Genomic DNA, 14,619 nt, shown 5'->3' on the forward strand with positions numbered 1-14,619 from the left:
CGCTTGCCACACTGCCCATTTCGGCCTCCAGTCTATTTGATTCCCGTCTCTTATCACCACTATTAATTCAAACATCTCTCGCATAACTCAAACTGCATAGTTAACGTCACCTAAACCACAAAGCAGAAAGAATTTATGCAGATGTGCACAGCTAACCTGGAAGTTCATTGTTTTCCTGGGATTAAATGTAATGAATTCTCATCCCAAATTTTATGTTTATGAATGTGGAGAGAGACTAATAGTAATAAACATTGTCAAGGATCACATCTGAGAAAATGGCATGCAAGAGATTACAATATAATAATGCCACAACACTGCAATAACCATATACTTTTTCCTCTACTTTTTTCCCACAACACAGCAAGTAGATGATGCTATTTGTAAGTCATGAGATCTTAAATCAAAGAACATGGACAACTTCACAAAATCCTCTATAAACTTTACTGGATTCTCTGAAAATTGTCCAGATTTCTCCTTGTATAAAGCCAAAGTATACAAAGAAAATGGCATCTGTAGTCTAAGTATTCCCTCACTTCCATTAGCTACCTCCCACAACAAATGTAGATTTGACTTCAGGGGCTGATATGAGGCCCATTCACGGTGGTACCGGTTGGACTCACCTTCTTGGGCAGTTTGGGGCCTAGGCTAGGGATAGTTAAATAAGGGGGAGAGGTACATGATAATTTTGGAATGGGATTCTTCATTAGAGAGCTGATGGGACCATTTCCTGAAAATTGCAGGACTGAAGAGACCTTGGAGAGGGCACAGGCTTTCTATGGGGAGTAGTTTAAAGGATCCCTTAGGCATGGCTTTCTGGAAGTAATATGAGATGGTAAAGGGCCATAAAAACCTGCACATAAGGGACCTCCTCCCATTTTCTTTCCTTTGTACAAAATAAGTCTAATTTTAAAATATCATTATAACATATAGAACTATTTTCAGGCCAAATCTGTTGGCTTTCTAATTTGCACTGAACCTAAATGGTTTTGCAATAGAAAATGAGTTTCTCCTTCTTTAAGCTGAATTTGAACAGGCTCCAATTGCCTAAAAGACACTCTAGTGGTGAGTCCTCCGGGATGTTTGTTGCTTTCCCCATGTCTAGGAAGGATTACTACAAGGGGTTTCAGCTAGCCTAAGTTTAGCAAATGCCTAGTCACTTTTCCCTTTTAATTTTCATCTTGATAGCATGGTGTTACAAAAGTGGACTGTAAGCTTCAAATGGCAGTTAGATGTTGAGTCTAAATTCCATAGACAGCAAGGGTTACACAGAGAAGGGGCTAGATAAATGGTTACTGTGCAAGGGAGGAGGGGAAAGGTGTAAACAGCATTGCCTAGGGGGAGACCTCTGAGTCCTTGACGACCCACTAGCAGAGAGACTAAAACAATACTCAAGTGACCACTTGTCTAGCACTGTAGGTGGCTGTCCATCAGGTCAGGAACCTGGAAACTCCCAATTCCATTGACCAAGAGGGTCTTGAGCAAGGCAGTCATAAGATAGCACATAGGAAGGGGCCTTGCAACCAGCTATTAGGAAAATAATACTTCTAACTGGTAGAGCACAAAAAAGGCAAGACTAATAAATAGTCTCCTATAGAGAGGGGTTATAACCCACAATCGTAGAGGGAATGTCAATGCTGAAAACTTCAGAGAATCTGGAGGTGATCGAAAATACCAATGCTGAAAACATAGAATGCCCAAGTTTCAGCAAACACGGGTCCCCTCAACAAATGTCAAACTCCCAGTGCCACCCAGGAGCTGCCAACAGTGAACTCAATGCCAAGTTGGGGTTGTAGAAACAACATGACTCTGGCATCCCAGAGTCAACACAACCAAGTGTCCTCCCTTAATTGCCCACATACAACTATTAGGAAGCTAAAAGCAAGCAAGCATAAGACTGGAATTTAGACTCAATATCTAACTGCAAGCATATTTTAGGACTGAAGGTAAAATGACTGATGGAATAACATGATAGAGCCAGAAGAAAAAAGGTCAGAGGAAGAGGTGACAAGGATGTGCTTTGGGGCACTCAAACAATGAGGGACTTCAAACCGATCACCTAGACAAAGGCTTTTATTTTACTCCCTAGTTTTCCTGATACATGAGGGTAGATGAAGCTTCAAAGTGTAGCTTAGCCCACAAGAGTGCATTGCTTTGCCCAGGAAAGGATTCAGGGGCAAGCCCAGAAGTAGAAGAAACCAGCTTTGTTGAAGAGGGAGGTTGCAGCTCCAGCAGTGTTACAGCTCCATGATTGCTCTTGCAGAGCAAGGCTACCCCAGAGGCAGAGAGTAGCAGCTCAGAGTAGTTTTACAGTCATATTTAGACTGACTTAATTGCATGTGGATTAAGGGGCAGTTTATGCAGAAGTAACTAAAGAAGGGGTAGTGACTTTTGGGTCATTGCCATGGAAAGGGGCCGTAACTCCCAGGTGTTGCCATGGCAATGGTAAATTTACATGGCACACTAGTGGGCATGTCTGATTAGACAACTTCTGTTCTGGCTCTGTTTTAGCTAGTCCTCAATCTCCTCCAGTGTTCAAGCCCCAGCTTTGGAGTGGAGTCTCGCTTCCTACTTCACATGGATTGGTACAAATATATTTTAAAAATATAAATAATGCACCCAAATTTCAACATAGCAGTTACTTCTGGGAATAAAGAGAGGGAAATGGTATCAAGAAAAGATTCATGAGGAGTTTTAACTTTGTGTGTAGTATTTTATGTTGTAGACTAGGGGAGAAATATATTGATAGCCAATGAATCTTTTACTTATATATCTCTAAAATTATTTTTAACATTTTTTTTAATTGAAGAAAGGTTTGGGGGAGGTATATGGCCATACCAATATTGGCTAGTGAGTATGTTTTAGAAGACCATGATGTAAGAACATTTTGTTATTCTTTCTTTATAAATCGCAGCTCCTGAGAATAAGTCCTTGGAGATAACTCACATAAGGCGGAGACAGGAATTTTTTGTAGCTTGAGGAACTAAGTAATTTTTGTTTCATACTGGAGGAAACATTTTGATATTATAAATAAAAGAAGAAAGGACAATAATAAAAACTGGGTGTAGATCACAATGCCCAGTGCACTAAGGAGACTAGAAGTTAACCACTCACTTTTTACTGGATTTCTTTAATATTAAGATCCAAACTTAATATCTGAATACTGTAGCTAAAGAAGTTTACTAAACAAGCAAATTTCATTACAATGATCAGAATCAGTTGAAGAATTCTATGTGGCTACTATAGAATAGTGTCCTGTGGTTTTTATCACTTCTCTGATTTCGAACATGTTTTCATGTGCTTATTAATAGTTTCTATATCTACTTTTGTGCACTGTTTTTAACTGAGATTTTTACCTTTGCATTATTGAGCTGTAAAAATTCTATATATATTCTGAATTCAAGTAGCTGCTCGAAGTATACATACATCTTAAGCATCTTTTCCCAGACTGTCACTTGCCTCTTCTCTTCCTTAAAGATGTTTCTTGATGAGATATTTTCAATTTTGTTTTAGCACAACTTATCAATTATTTTATGATTAATGGTTATTCTATTTAAGAAATTTTTTCAAGACTAAGATAACAAAATAGAGATGGTAGCAACTGTGAACTCTTCCAAAAATGTTTCATCAATAAATGTACATACAAACAGATGGGTGCATGGCTTGGTGGGTGAATAGAAATGCAAAATTAGAGGAGACCTAGCTTAATATAGGGAGATGTAGAAAAACAATGTTATATTTAATTACCTTTATTGTATTTTGGTTAGCTGGGCGCGGTGGTGTACACCTATAGTTCTAGCTACTTGGGAGACTGAGACAAGAGAATCACTTGAACCTGGGAGGCAGAAGTTGCAGTGAGTTGAGATCCTGCCACTGCATTCTAGCCTGGCGACAGAGCAAGACTCCATCTCAAAAAAAAAAAAAAAAAGAAGAAGTTCTTTGTAGTTATGAACAGAGACTTTTCAAAAGAAGACATTTATGCAGCCAACAAACATATGAAAAAACCTCATCATCACTGGTCATTAGAAAAATGCAGATCAAAACTACATTGAGATATCATCTCATGCCAGTTAGAATGGCTATCATTAAAAACTCTGGAGACAACAGATGCTGGAGAGGATGTGGAAAAATTGGAATGCTTTTACACTATTGGTGGGAGTGTAAATTAGTTCAACCATTGTGGAAGACAGTGTGGGGATTCCTCGAGGATCTAGAAATAGAAATACCATTTGACCCAGTAATCCCATTACTGGGTATATACCCAAAGGATTATACATCATTCTATTAAAAAGACACATGCACACATATGTTCATTGCATCACTGTTTGCAATAGCAAAGACTTGGAACCAACCCAAAGGCCCATCAATGATAGACTGGATAAAGAAAATGTGGCACATATACACCATGGAATACTATGCAGCCATAAAAAAGGATGGGTTCATGTACTTTGCAGGGACATGGATGAAGCTGGAAGCCATCATTCTCAGCAAACTGACACAAGAACAGAAAACCAAACACCACATGTTCTCACTCATAAGTAGGTGTTGAACAATGAGAACACATGGACACAGGGAGGGGAACAACACACACTGGGGCCTGGGGCCTGTTAGGGCATGGGGGAACTAGGGATGGGATAGAAGGGGTTGAGGAGATTAGGGAGGGATAACATTAGAAGAAATACCTAATGTAGGTGATGAGGGGATGGATGCAGCAAACCACAATGGCATGTGTATACCTATGTAACAATCCTGCATGATCTGCACATGTACCCCAGAATTTAAAGTATAATAAAAAAAATCAAAATGGTATTACAAAGTTACTTTTTGCTTTAAAAGCTTTGTGAAGGACTCCTACATGTAAATGATACTATGCTGGCAGATATGTTTTGCTAATCTGTTGTAACTACATGATTACAAAATACCATTCAACCCACTAAATCTGCATTTGCCTTATTAATATGGTAAGTGCCAGACTTTGTTCACGGGCATGTCAGACTCCCTTTGCTGTTTCCTAAAGAACAAACTTAGCATATGGGGATCTATTTTAAACACTACAATTGAAAACAGCTTTCTTACAATAATTTCTATAAAATTTAATCCTACATGTGAAAGCAGTATAAGAAAAACTTATTCTTTATTTTGTGTCATTTCTGTTTTACATCTTTTGCTATTATACACACAAACGCGCGCACGCACACACACACACACGCACACACACAATCTAATTTCCTTGTCTTTTTTTTTCTACTGCTAGCTAAAGTTAAATTTTGAATACACCGTTAATAAGGAATTAAACATGTATAATTAAGAAGTAAAATTAAGAGTAAATAACAAAAAATTATATATTAGGCAGAATCAGAGCAAAATAAAAATAATTGTTCTCTGTTATGAAGTTCAGGCTAATGTGACATATATAGAGCAGAAAATGAATGAATTCTAGTGATAATTATTCTCCTTTTAAGTCATTAAATTCAAGGTCTAAGGATAAGATACAGTAATTTTTATCTTAGTGTGTTTGAATGAAGAAAGAAAATCTTGAGCTGATTTCGTAATTGTACGAAGAGGGAGAAAGTCACAAAGGAAGCTCCAAGTACTATATTCACTTCGAGTAGAAATAGAGATAGGGCCACCAAAGGACCTCAATCTTCACCCTCACTACCTCACCCCCCTGGGCTCGATGATCAGGTAGTAAAGCAAGGTGAAGAGAAGAAATTTTGCACACAGTGAATGGCAGATTTAAATGGGAGAAGTGTTAGTTATGATTTTGGCAAAACAGCATTAATTTATTACACACATTACATGTAATAGTGCCATACTATAGTTGAACAAATTGAATTCTCAATATTTTCTACTAATTCAATATTTATTAGGCAGCAAAAGTTCATTTTAGGTATTTATGTAATCACATCTGAATACACATTTAAATTTACTCAACATTTAAGAAGATATCGGCTTTTACTAGTTGTCTCTAATAATACATGGATCAAACCAAGAACTGTAATTGAAAGAAGTATGTCGATGAAGATAACATAAACTCTGACAGTAAGAATTGTAGTCAAAACACTTTGGCCAAATTTTCTCGTTATGGGTCCTTGACCTATCTCTCCTAATTATCCTAAATTTTTTAGCCATCATTGACTCCCTTGAATTATCTCACCAATTAAAAAAAAAACAGAAGTTGCATGAAAAAAATTAGGTATTGAGCTAAGAATCAAAGTTTTGCAAAGGTTTTAGTAATCTCTAGGCCATTTACTTTGCTTAAGAAGTAAGGAATATAGGAGAATATAAGGAATATATAAGAAGACAAGAGTATAGGAGTGATTCAGAAATCAATAAAGAAGGAATAACAAATAACATCCTGAGATAAAAATAGTACAATCGGTGAGAGGGAAGAAATATCTGGATAAACAACCCATTTATGGGATTGTTCACCAACCTAATGAATTATTGATAAAATTCATACATGAGAACCTTCAAAACTAGTTCTGTTTATGTACAGTTTCTGTGAGCAATGCCAAGTTAATTGTTATATTTTATTTCCTTAATAAATTGAAAATGAAATCTTTGGTATTTGGATATTATAAAAATGTATAATATATGTTCTCCTCTCGTTTTAAAAATATTTCACGATTGAAGAATTTTATAAAACCTTCTGTTAGAAAATAAAAAATTTACATTTGTGCTTTAAATTCCATTATGGTTTGGAATAAAAAATATCCACTTTCAAATCTTCCAAGCTTAAATTAATTTACCTTAAAATTATCCAGGATCCTGGTGTTTATAGCGTAGAAATGTGTTGACTAATAAAATAGCCACCAGCCATATGTAGCTAGCAAGTACTTTAACAGTGTCTGCTTTAAATTGAAACATGCTATAAGTGTAAAACACACACCAGATCTCAAAAACTTCATATGAAAAAGAAGAATGAAAACATATTTGTTAAAGACTTATGTGATTACATAAAGCAATATTTTGGATACATTGAACCAAATATTATAAACAACACATTAGAACTGAAAAGTTAAAAATAGAATCAAAAATACTAACAATTTCTGATGATAAAATATAATAAGTAGATGATAATAAATATAGTCTAAAATGAAATTCTGTGGTATCAAAGGGAACATCGATTATTATAAAATAGTTTATGGTTAAATTATGCATAGTTCAAAATTCTCTACAAATGATGCATTATAAAGATTATTGTGGTGGGAGTTTAACCAAGTATTAGACAATGGCAAATTTCTTCGCTATATGAGGTAATGTAACTAAGGTTCTTTTCTAAAAAATTCACACTTTTAAAAAATATAGTAGGCAAAGACTTTCAGATTCAAGCATTATTTATTTACTTATAAAATGCACACTGTGAGGTCTAAATGAAAAAATAACATAACGCAGCATTCAAATTCTCATAGTAGGCATCAGATGAAGGTAAATATTAATTCGGCTTAAGTGCTTCTTTGTGCATTGCTCTTTATTGACACAGGAAACACAGATAATCTAAAATTATCTTCTTTGTAGAGATATAAAAATTGGGAGACTATATAAAGTGCCCTCTCTTTCAAATGTGAACATTAAGTACACAACAATGAAAGTACTGTTATGTCAGATGAACACAGGAGCCAACTGTGAAAGAGCTCCCAAAGCCGAAAGCTGGAATAATCTGAACCAAAAAGTAAGTAATGGCTAGTATGGGAATATAAGCAAAATTATGAAATAAATATCCATGAGTCCATACTAATATAAATAGATAATTCAATAAGTAAACAAATAAATGAATAGCAGATAATAGATGAATCTTCCATGCAGAGCTCCAAAATTAAAAGTATGTGTATTCTCCTCATTTAAGAAGATGGCATATAGCCCTAACTTCTTGACTAGATAATGCCATGATGACTTCATTTCAAAAAGGAGAATAGAGAAAGGACAAAAAGAGTACTTTTAGAGGGGAGAAAACTGGCAAATAATTCCACAGTCATGTTGATCACAGTCTGCATCAACAGTGATAAATCATATTGATAGTATATACATTTGATAATGATATGACAAGAATGTCATGTTATCTCTATGGCATTTCTCCCAAAAATCCATAATGCCAGTCAAATCACGAGAAAAAAAATAAAAAGACAAAATCCATTAAGACATTCTACATTCTACAAAATACCTGACCATACTCCTCTGCCAAGATAAAATTTAAAAGGCTGAGAAACTGTCAGTTTCCAGAAGCCTAAGGAGACATGCTGACTAAATAAAGTGTGAAATCCTGAATGGGATCCTTCCACAGGAAAGAGACTTAGGTAACAATTAAGGAAATTTGAATCAAATATGAACTTAGTTCATAATAAGGCATAAATATCAGTTCATTACATGTGACAGTTGTACCACACTAATGTGAGATACTAACAATAAGAGTAACTGTATATGAAATATATGAGACCTTTCTCACCACTTTTCTGTAAATCTGAAATCATTTGAAAATAAAAAAGTTATTTTTATTTTATGTTATTTTATTTTGGGACAGGTTTCACTCTGCTGCCCAGGCTTAAGTGCAAGTGGTACAATTGTGGCTCACTGCAGCCTCAATTTAGGCTCAAGCAATCCTCCCACCTCAGCCTCCAGAGTAGCTGTGACTACAGACACGTACTATTGAGATAAGTTTTAAATTTTTTTTTGTAGAGAAGAGGTATTATTATGTTGGCCAGACTGGTCTCAAACTTGGGCTCAAACAATTCTTCTGTCTTGGCATCCCAAAGTGCTAGGATTAAAGGCATTAGTGTGGTAGTATTCAGCCTGAAAAGATTATTTTTAAAAAGGATGATATGGCTGTCTATTCTTCACTATTATTTGGCTTGTGGTAAAGGCAAGAAGTAAAGAAAAAAATCTAAGCTGTTAGGGTATCCATGTATACAACAATTATTTCTCAAGTACACTTGTAAAATGGCGGTGGTAATATTACTGTCCTCATAAGCTTGGAAAACTGAGTTGTATCAGCATGGGTAAAACTCTTGTAATTGTACATAACTTATCTAGAATAGACTCAAAATTACTTTTATCAATATTATTATTGGTAGTAGCAATATCACTACTCTTCCACTATTTTCCAAAAAGCTGGCATTTGCTACAAATATTTGAAGTAATTTTCTTAATAAGAACACAGTATTAGAGTTAGCACTCATTAACTGCTTTTATCAGAAGGAATGTCTTCTGAGCAAAGTTAGAAAGCTATCAAAAATCTGAGGTAGATACAGTTATTATAAGACACATGATCATCTGATTAAAGATCATTTGAAACTTAAACTAAGGAGATGGTAGAGAAAAGAGTAAGTAAAATTGTAAATTTTGGGTCCTGGAAAAGTTCACTTCCATGTAATCATTATTTTTTAACATTCTTGAGTTCCCAAAATAATGTGCTAGATTCTGAGGAGGACATAATCATGAGTATAAAGATGTGGTCATTCCACAAGGAGAATTTTATTATTGGTGCACTAAGCAGTGGTCCACAAAATTAGAACCTTCCAGCTGAAAAATTTAAAACATATATGGTATCCAATATCTGTGGTCAATACTGTACATTTGGAATACTTAGGAATTGGAAAATGCCTTTTCCAAGATTCTCCATAGCTTGAGTGATTTATATTTAATGTCTATGTAATGGACCTATGTCCACAAGTTTATGATAAGGTTATGGTTATCTTAATCTGTTTCTTTAGGGACTATTTTTTGTCTTTTTTTCCTTCCTTCTTCCTACATATGAAGATCCAGCTGTAGAGCTGTATCAGCTGATATCAGCTCCTCCTTTCCTTTTCTCAGCCTTGCAAGCCTAACTTCCTTATTCCATTTGTTCTGTTGCTACCAAAACACCAGGGGTTACTGAGTAGCAAGTTAATCACTGAGACAACAAGTATTGCCAGGGGAAAAGGTTGTATTCAGGTGCTGCAGCTGAGCAGTTGGGAGATCAGTCTCAAATACATCTCCACTGGTTAAAATTGGGGCTTTATATAGCATGGAAAAATGAAATCAGGTATGAAAAAAAGGCATTAGGTAGGGGCAAGGTAGAGGAGTGGTCTACAGGAAGGAGGTGGTCAGTTAAGCAACCATGATGCCTAATGAGTCTGTGTCTCATTGTCTAGATGCAATAATCTAGTAAGTTTCAATTCCTTGATACTATCTGGATGGTCTTATGGTTGGTTTCCTGAGAAAGGAACTCAGATAAGACAAATACAGCTTTCTTAAACTTTAAGACTGGAAAGGTCCATTTCTATGTTTATCTAAAAGAAAAAATAAACATAGTTTTATGGGACAATTAGTCCAGTTTCACTATCCCTATATTCAGTTTCAAAACCCCACAAAACTGTGGGACTTTATATGTATGATTGAGGGAATTTAGAACCAATCACTTAATTAACAGCAGATTACCAACTACCATCAGTGTATCCTTGATTACAGTTCATTGTAAAGTTTACACTATAAATTTCTCCTGCCTCTACTTCCGCTAATGACAGCTATGGGAGAGATTCAAAAAATTTTGAGAAAATTTGCTAGAAATGAATATTTTCCATTCCCATCATGTCTGACATTGCTGCTTGGCAATAGGTCTAAACAAATTGTTATTTCCTGCCAACATGCCTATTCCAATTCTTTCCCATTTACTACAGTAAATGTCTCATTCTCTATAAAGTATATTTTACCCACTTCTCTACACAAAAATCTTTAGCTTTTTTTCTCTCTTAATTCTCTCTAGCTTCCTTCTCATCTCAAAGGATGCAGCTTCCCTCCTTCTTGTGGGTTTGTCCTCTTTTCTTTTGATTTCATGCTCCCTGCCTAGTTCATCAGCTATCCTTGTTTGTTGCATTCTTGTCTGTCTTTACTAAATTACATGCATTTAAATACAGAATACACATAGAAAAATATACCTGACTACAGCATACATTCCTATGTAAACACTATATAACAGAGCCACTCACTCCATTATCAGCAGGATTTGGCATTAGAGAATTATTAATTTAGCATACAAAATTCCTAATTTAAAATTTTTAACAGAAAAATTTTGGCAAAGTCAGACACAGCACTGCATCTTCTTCATCCAATTTCATCCTCAATGACACAAACTACAGCTAAGATTTTTCTCTCAATGCCTCACAAACTACAGCTGTCTCCAAATCAATCATAAACAATTCTTAGTTTCTAGAAACACCCTAAAAAATCCACTTGAGTAGGCTTTTATCTTTTTCAACTCTCATTCTTGCTCAGGTCTTTCTTTAATATATTTTATCCTTTTTGTATCTTACAATATATCTATTTCTCCATTATGCAGGTTCTATAGAAGTCAGAGAAGTTAGTAAGTCAAAGAAAAAGCAAGAATCCTTTCATTCTAGAAAGGTAGGGTTCTGGGGAAAAGATAACAAAATTTATAACATAGTGAGATTTCTTTTACATTCTAACTTTTAAATGTCCCATCCTTGAATCAGTAAGTTCCTAAAAGTTTAACCCAATCTTTTTTCTCACTAATTAAAAAATATGCTTATATATTTGCCTAATAATAAATGAATTTTTTATGCATTACTAACTCATTCCTTAATTAATTGTACTTAGTCCCTCCACCCTGTTAAGATGCTGCTTTTGAAATTCACTAATGACCTCTTAGGAATCAAACCAATCACCTCCTTTCAGACCATAATCCTCTTGATCTATATTTATTTTTTGATCTTGATAGCAGATTTCTCTATGAAATTCTTATCTTCCATTGACTTTTGATCTACAGTTGTCCTCTGACCTGGCTCCCCTCCATTCTCTCACCTTGTGAATAAGGGCACTTCATTGTCTTGTCAGCTATCCTTTTCTTTTTGCCCTCTTTTTGCCCCAATTGGCATACTTTCATTATCACCTCCACATATACTTCTCAATATTCAGTACTTGCTGATGTTCAACCGGACAGCCTGGTTTTCTTGGAGTATACACTAAGCCTTTAAAAGTTATTCCCACATGCTTCTTTACTATTTTGCAAGCCTAACTTTGATCTCACTCTGTCCTCTTCCCAGGAGACTTTTTTAATGATTCAAACAAGATGAAATGTCTACCTCCTCTGATATCACATAGTACTTTATCTCTAGACTTCTGTTTCATACTAATATAAATACCTATGCAGTATATCAACCATGATATTTTGCACATCATAGGCACTCAAATTCGTGACAGTAAAATAAAATAGGGATTAGCAGAGGATAATACAGTAAGTGGTACAGAAGAAGAGAGACATTAAAGAAAAAGGGCTGATGTATAATACTGGTAATATTAAAAGCTAAAGCAGCATTGTACATGTGGAAAGTATTCTCCATCTTTTACCAAAATGTGAAAAGAATAAGAGGAAGCCTGTCTTCTATTTGAGAGAATTGTTTTAGGGAAATAGTGTCAGTAGAAAATGAGAAGTTATAAAGGGTAGTGGTGATGTTAGTGGCAGCCTGTCTAGAGCCACAACTGCTGTGATGTTGACTTCAGTGGGGGAGGTGCACTGCATGGGAGTGGGGCAGCATGCTCCATAAGGTTGGTGGGAGCCAGGAGCAGAAGTCCTGCCCTCCAGGGCACAGCTGAGTTGTCCAAGCCTTGACTGTAGACCCAGGCATCCCTGTGCTCTTGGGGACCAGAGGCTGGCAGGACCCCCACTATCCCAAGCACGGCAGCATCCACCCAAGCTTCCCAAACCACTGCTGTGGACCTGGGCATTCCTGTGCTCTTGGAGTCAGGAACAGGCAGGAATCCTGCCCTTCCAGTCACAGATGTAGCTGCCCAGGCCTCAGTGGTGGACCTGGGCATCTATGCACTCTAGGGGACCCAGGAAGGGACGCCTTCCCCTGCAAGCTCAGAAATGCCTGCTCCCACTGCCTGGCCTCTCCCCACTTCTGGTGCCTGCTCCAATTGCTAAGCAATGTGTGCATGCTTGGGAAAGTGTTGACTTTGGACTTTTGGAACAGACAAGCATGGGAGGTGAGAGGCTGCTGAGGGAAGCTCCATGCTGGCCTATAGGCACCCCTCAATACTAACAGCTTGAGTACTATGAAGAGAGGCAGGAGGCAGTCAAACTGTGTGGCAGAAAGGGATGAGTCCCCTGTGAAGACCTACCTTCAAACCAGGAAAGAACTGAAGCCTGGGGGCCAGCTTGCCATTCCCATGAACAAGATCGGGAAATTATGGTAATTTTTCTGGGGCTTCCCATGACCGCTAATTGACCAATCAGCACATACTTCCTTCTGAAGCCCATGAAAACCCTGGACTCAGCAAGACTGGAAGAGATGGCAGGACGACCAGCTGCAAAAAGGAACTAGCCACTCCAGGGTCTCCTCTCTTCTGAGAGCTGAGCAGAGACAGGATGACTAGCTGCAGAGAGGAACTACCCACTCCACAGTCTCCTCTCTTCTGAGAGCCAAGCAGATGCTGGAACTACCAGTTATAGAGAAGAGCTACCCACTCCAGGGTCTCCTCTCTGCTGAAAGCTGAACACTCACTGGGACACCCTGCCTGTGGAAAGGAGCTACCCAATTTGGGTCTCCCTTGACCTGTTCTTTTGCTCAATAAGTCTCTTCACCTTATTCACCTCCAACGTGTCCGCGTACCTCATTCTTTCTAGATGCAGGACCAGAACTCAGGACCTGCAAAATGGTGGGACTAAAAGAGCTGTAACACAAATAGGGCTGAAACATGCCCTTTGTTTGCCACATTGTAGGCAACAAGAAGGAGAGGAAAAGAGGAGAGAAGAGTTATGGCTCTTCAGGGATCCCAGACCTAGAAGCTCCCTGACCTAGGGCTGTGTCACCCTTGTTGTTGCTCTGCGGTTTCTGGCATCTCCAAGCTTCTGGGAATCACTATATTTCTTCATACCAGCCATGAAAGCTGCTTCCAGTATGCCTGGTCCAGATGCAGCCTTGCAGGGAGCCAGTGCCCAGGCCAGTGTCTGCAGCTGCCCGCCCTGCTGCAGCTGGCATGCCTGACTGTGCACAGGGGCTGGACCCCATGATCACTAGATCACACACCCCTTGCTGCTCCATTCGCTCTAGGTGGGCATGGGATCTAGGCCAGTAGCAAGAGCTGAGCACAGCTGAGTGAGCAGAATGAGCCCAATGGGCCTGAGCAAAACTCAGGCAAACGTGCCACTGACCACAGAGGTTTTCAGTTGGAAATGCATCACCCCAAGGATCCTGTGACAGTAGTGGGAAGGCAAGGAAGGAATAAAACAATGTGACTTTGGAAAGGCATAAATTGCTAGAATGGAAGATTTTACAATGAGGAACCCATGAAATAAAATTATGTGGATGAAAGAAAGCAAAGTGAAATTGTACGTAAAGATCAGGGAGGGGTGCTAAACAGAAGGAGACTCTTGAGAGGAAGTTTGTAAAGGTATACTCAACTCTAAGAAGAAACAGGAGGAAGTGTGAAGGGGGATGGCTAAAGAGGATTGTATTTCTAGTTGATGGCTACACTTCAGTGCTCAAACAAGTTGAACTAGTTTTTCCCCTTTCTTTTCAGGTGTTGATTTCACCTGTTATTTTCAACTGTGCTATGGCTCCTCAGAGGAAGTTTCCAGATACATTTTCTCCTGATGGACTGCCAGTGGGTCAGGTTTATATCCTG

This window comes from Saimiri boliviensis, chromosome 1 (genome assembly GCF_048565385.1).
Source record: "Saimiri boliviensis isolate mSaiBol1 chromosome 1, mSaiBol1.pri, whole genome shotgun sequence".
Lineage (NCBI taxonomy): Eukaryota > Metazoa > Chordata > Mammalia > Primates > Cebidae > Saimiri > Saimiri boliviensis.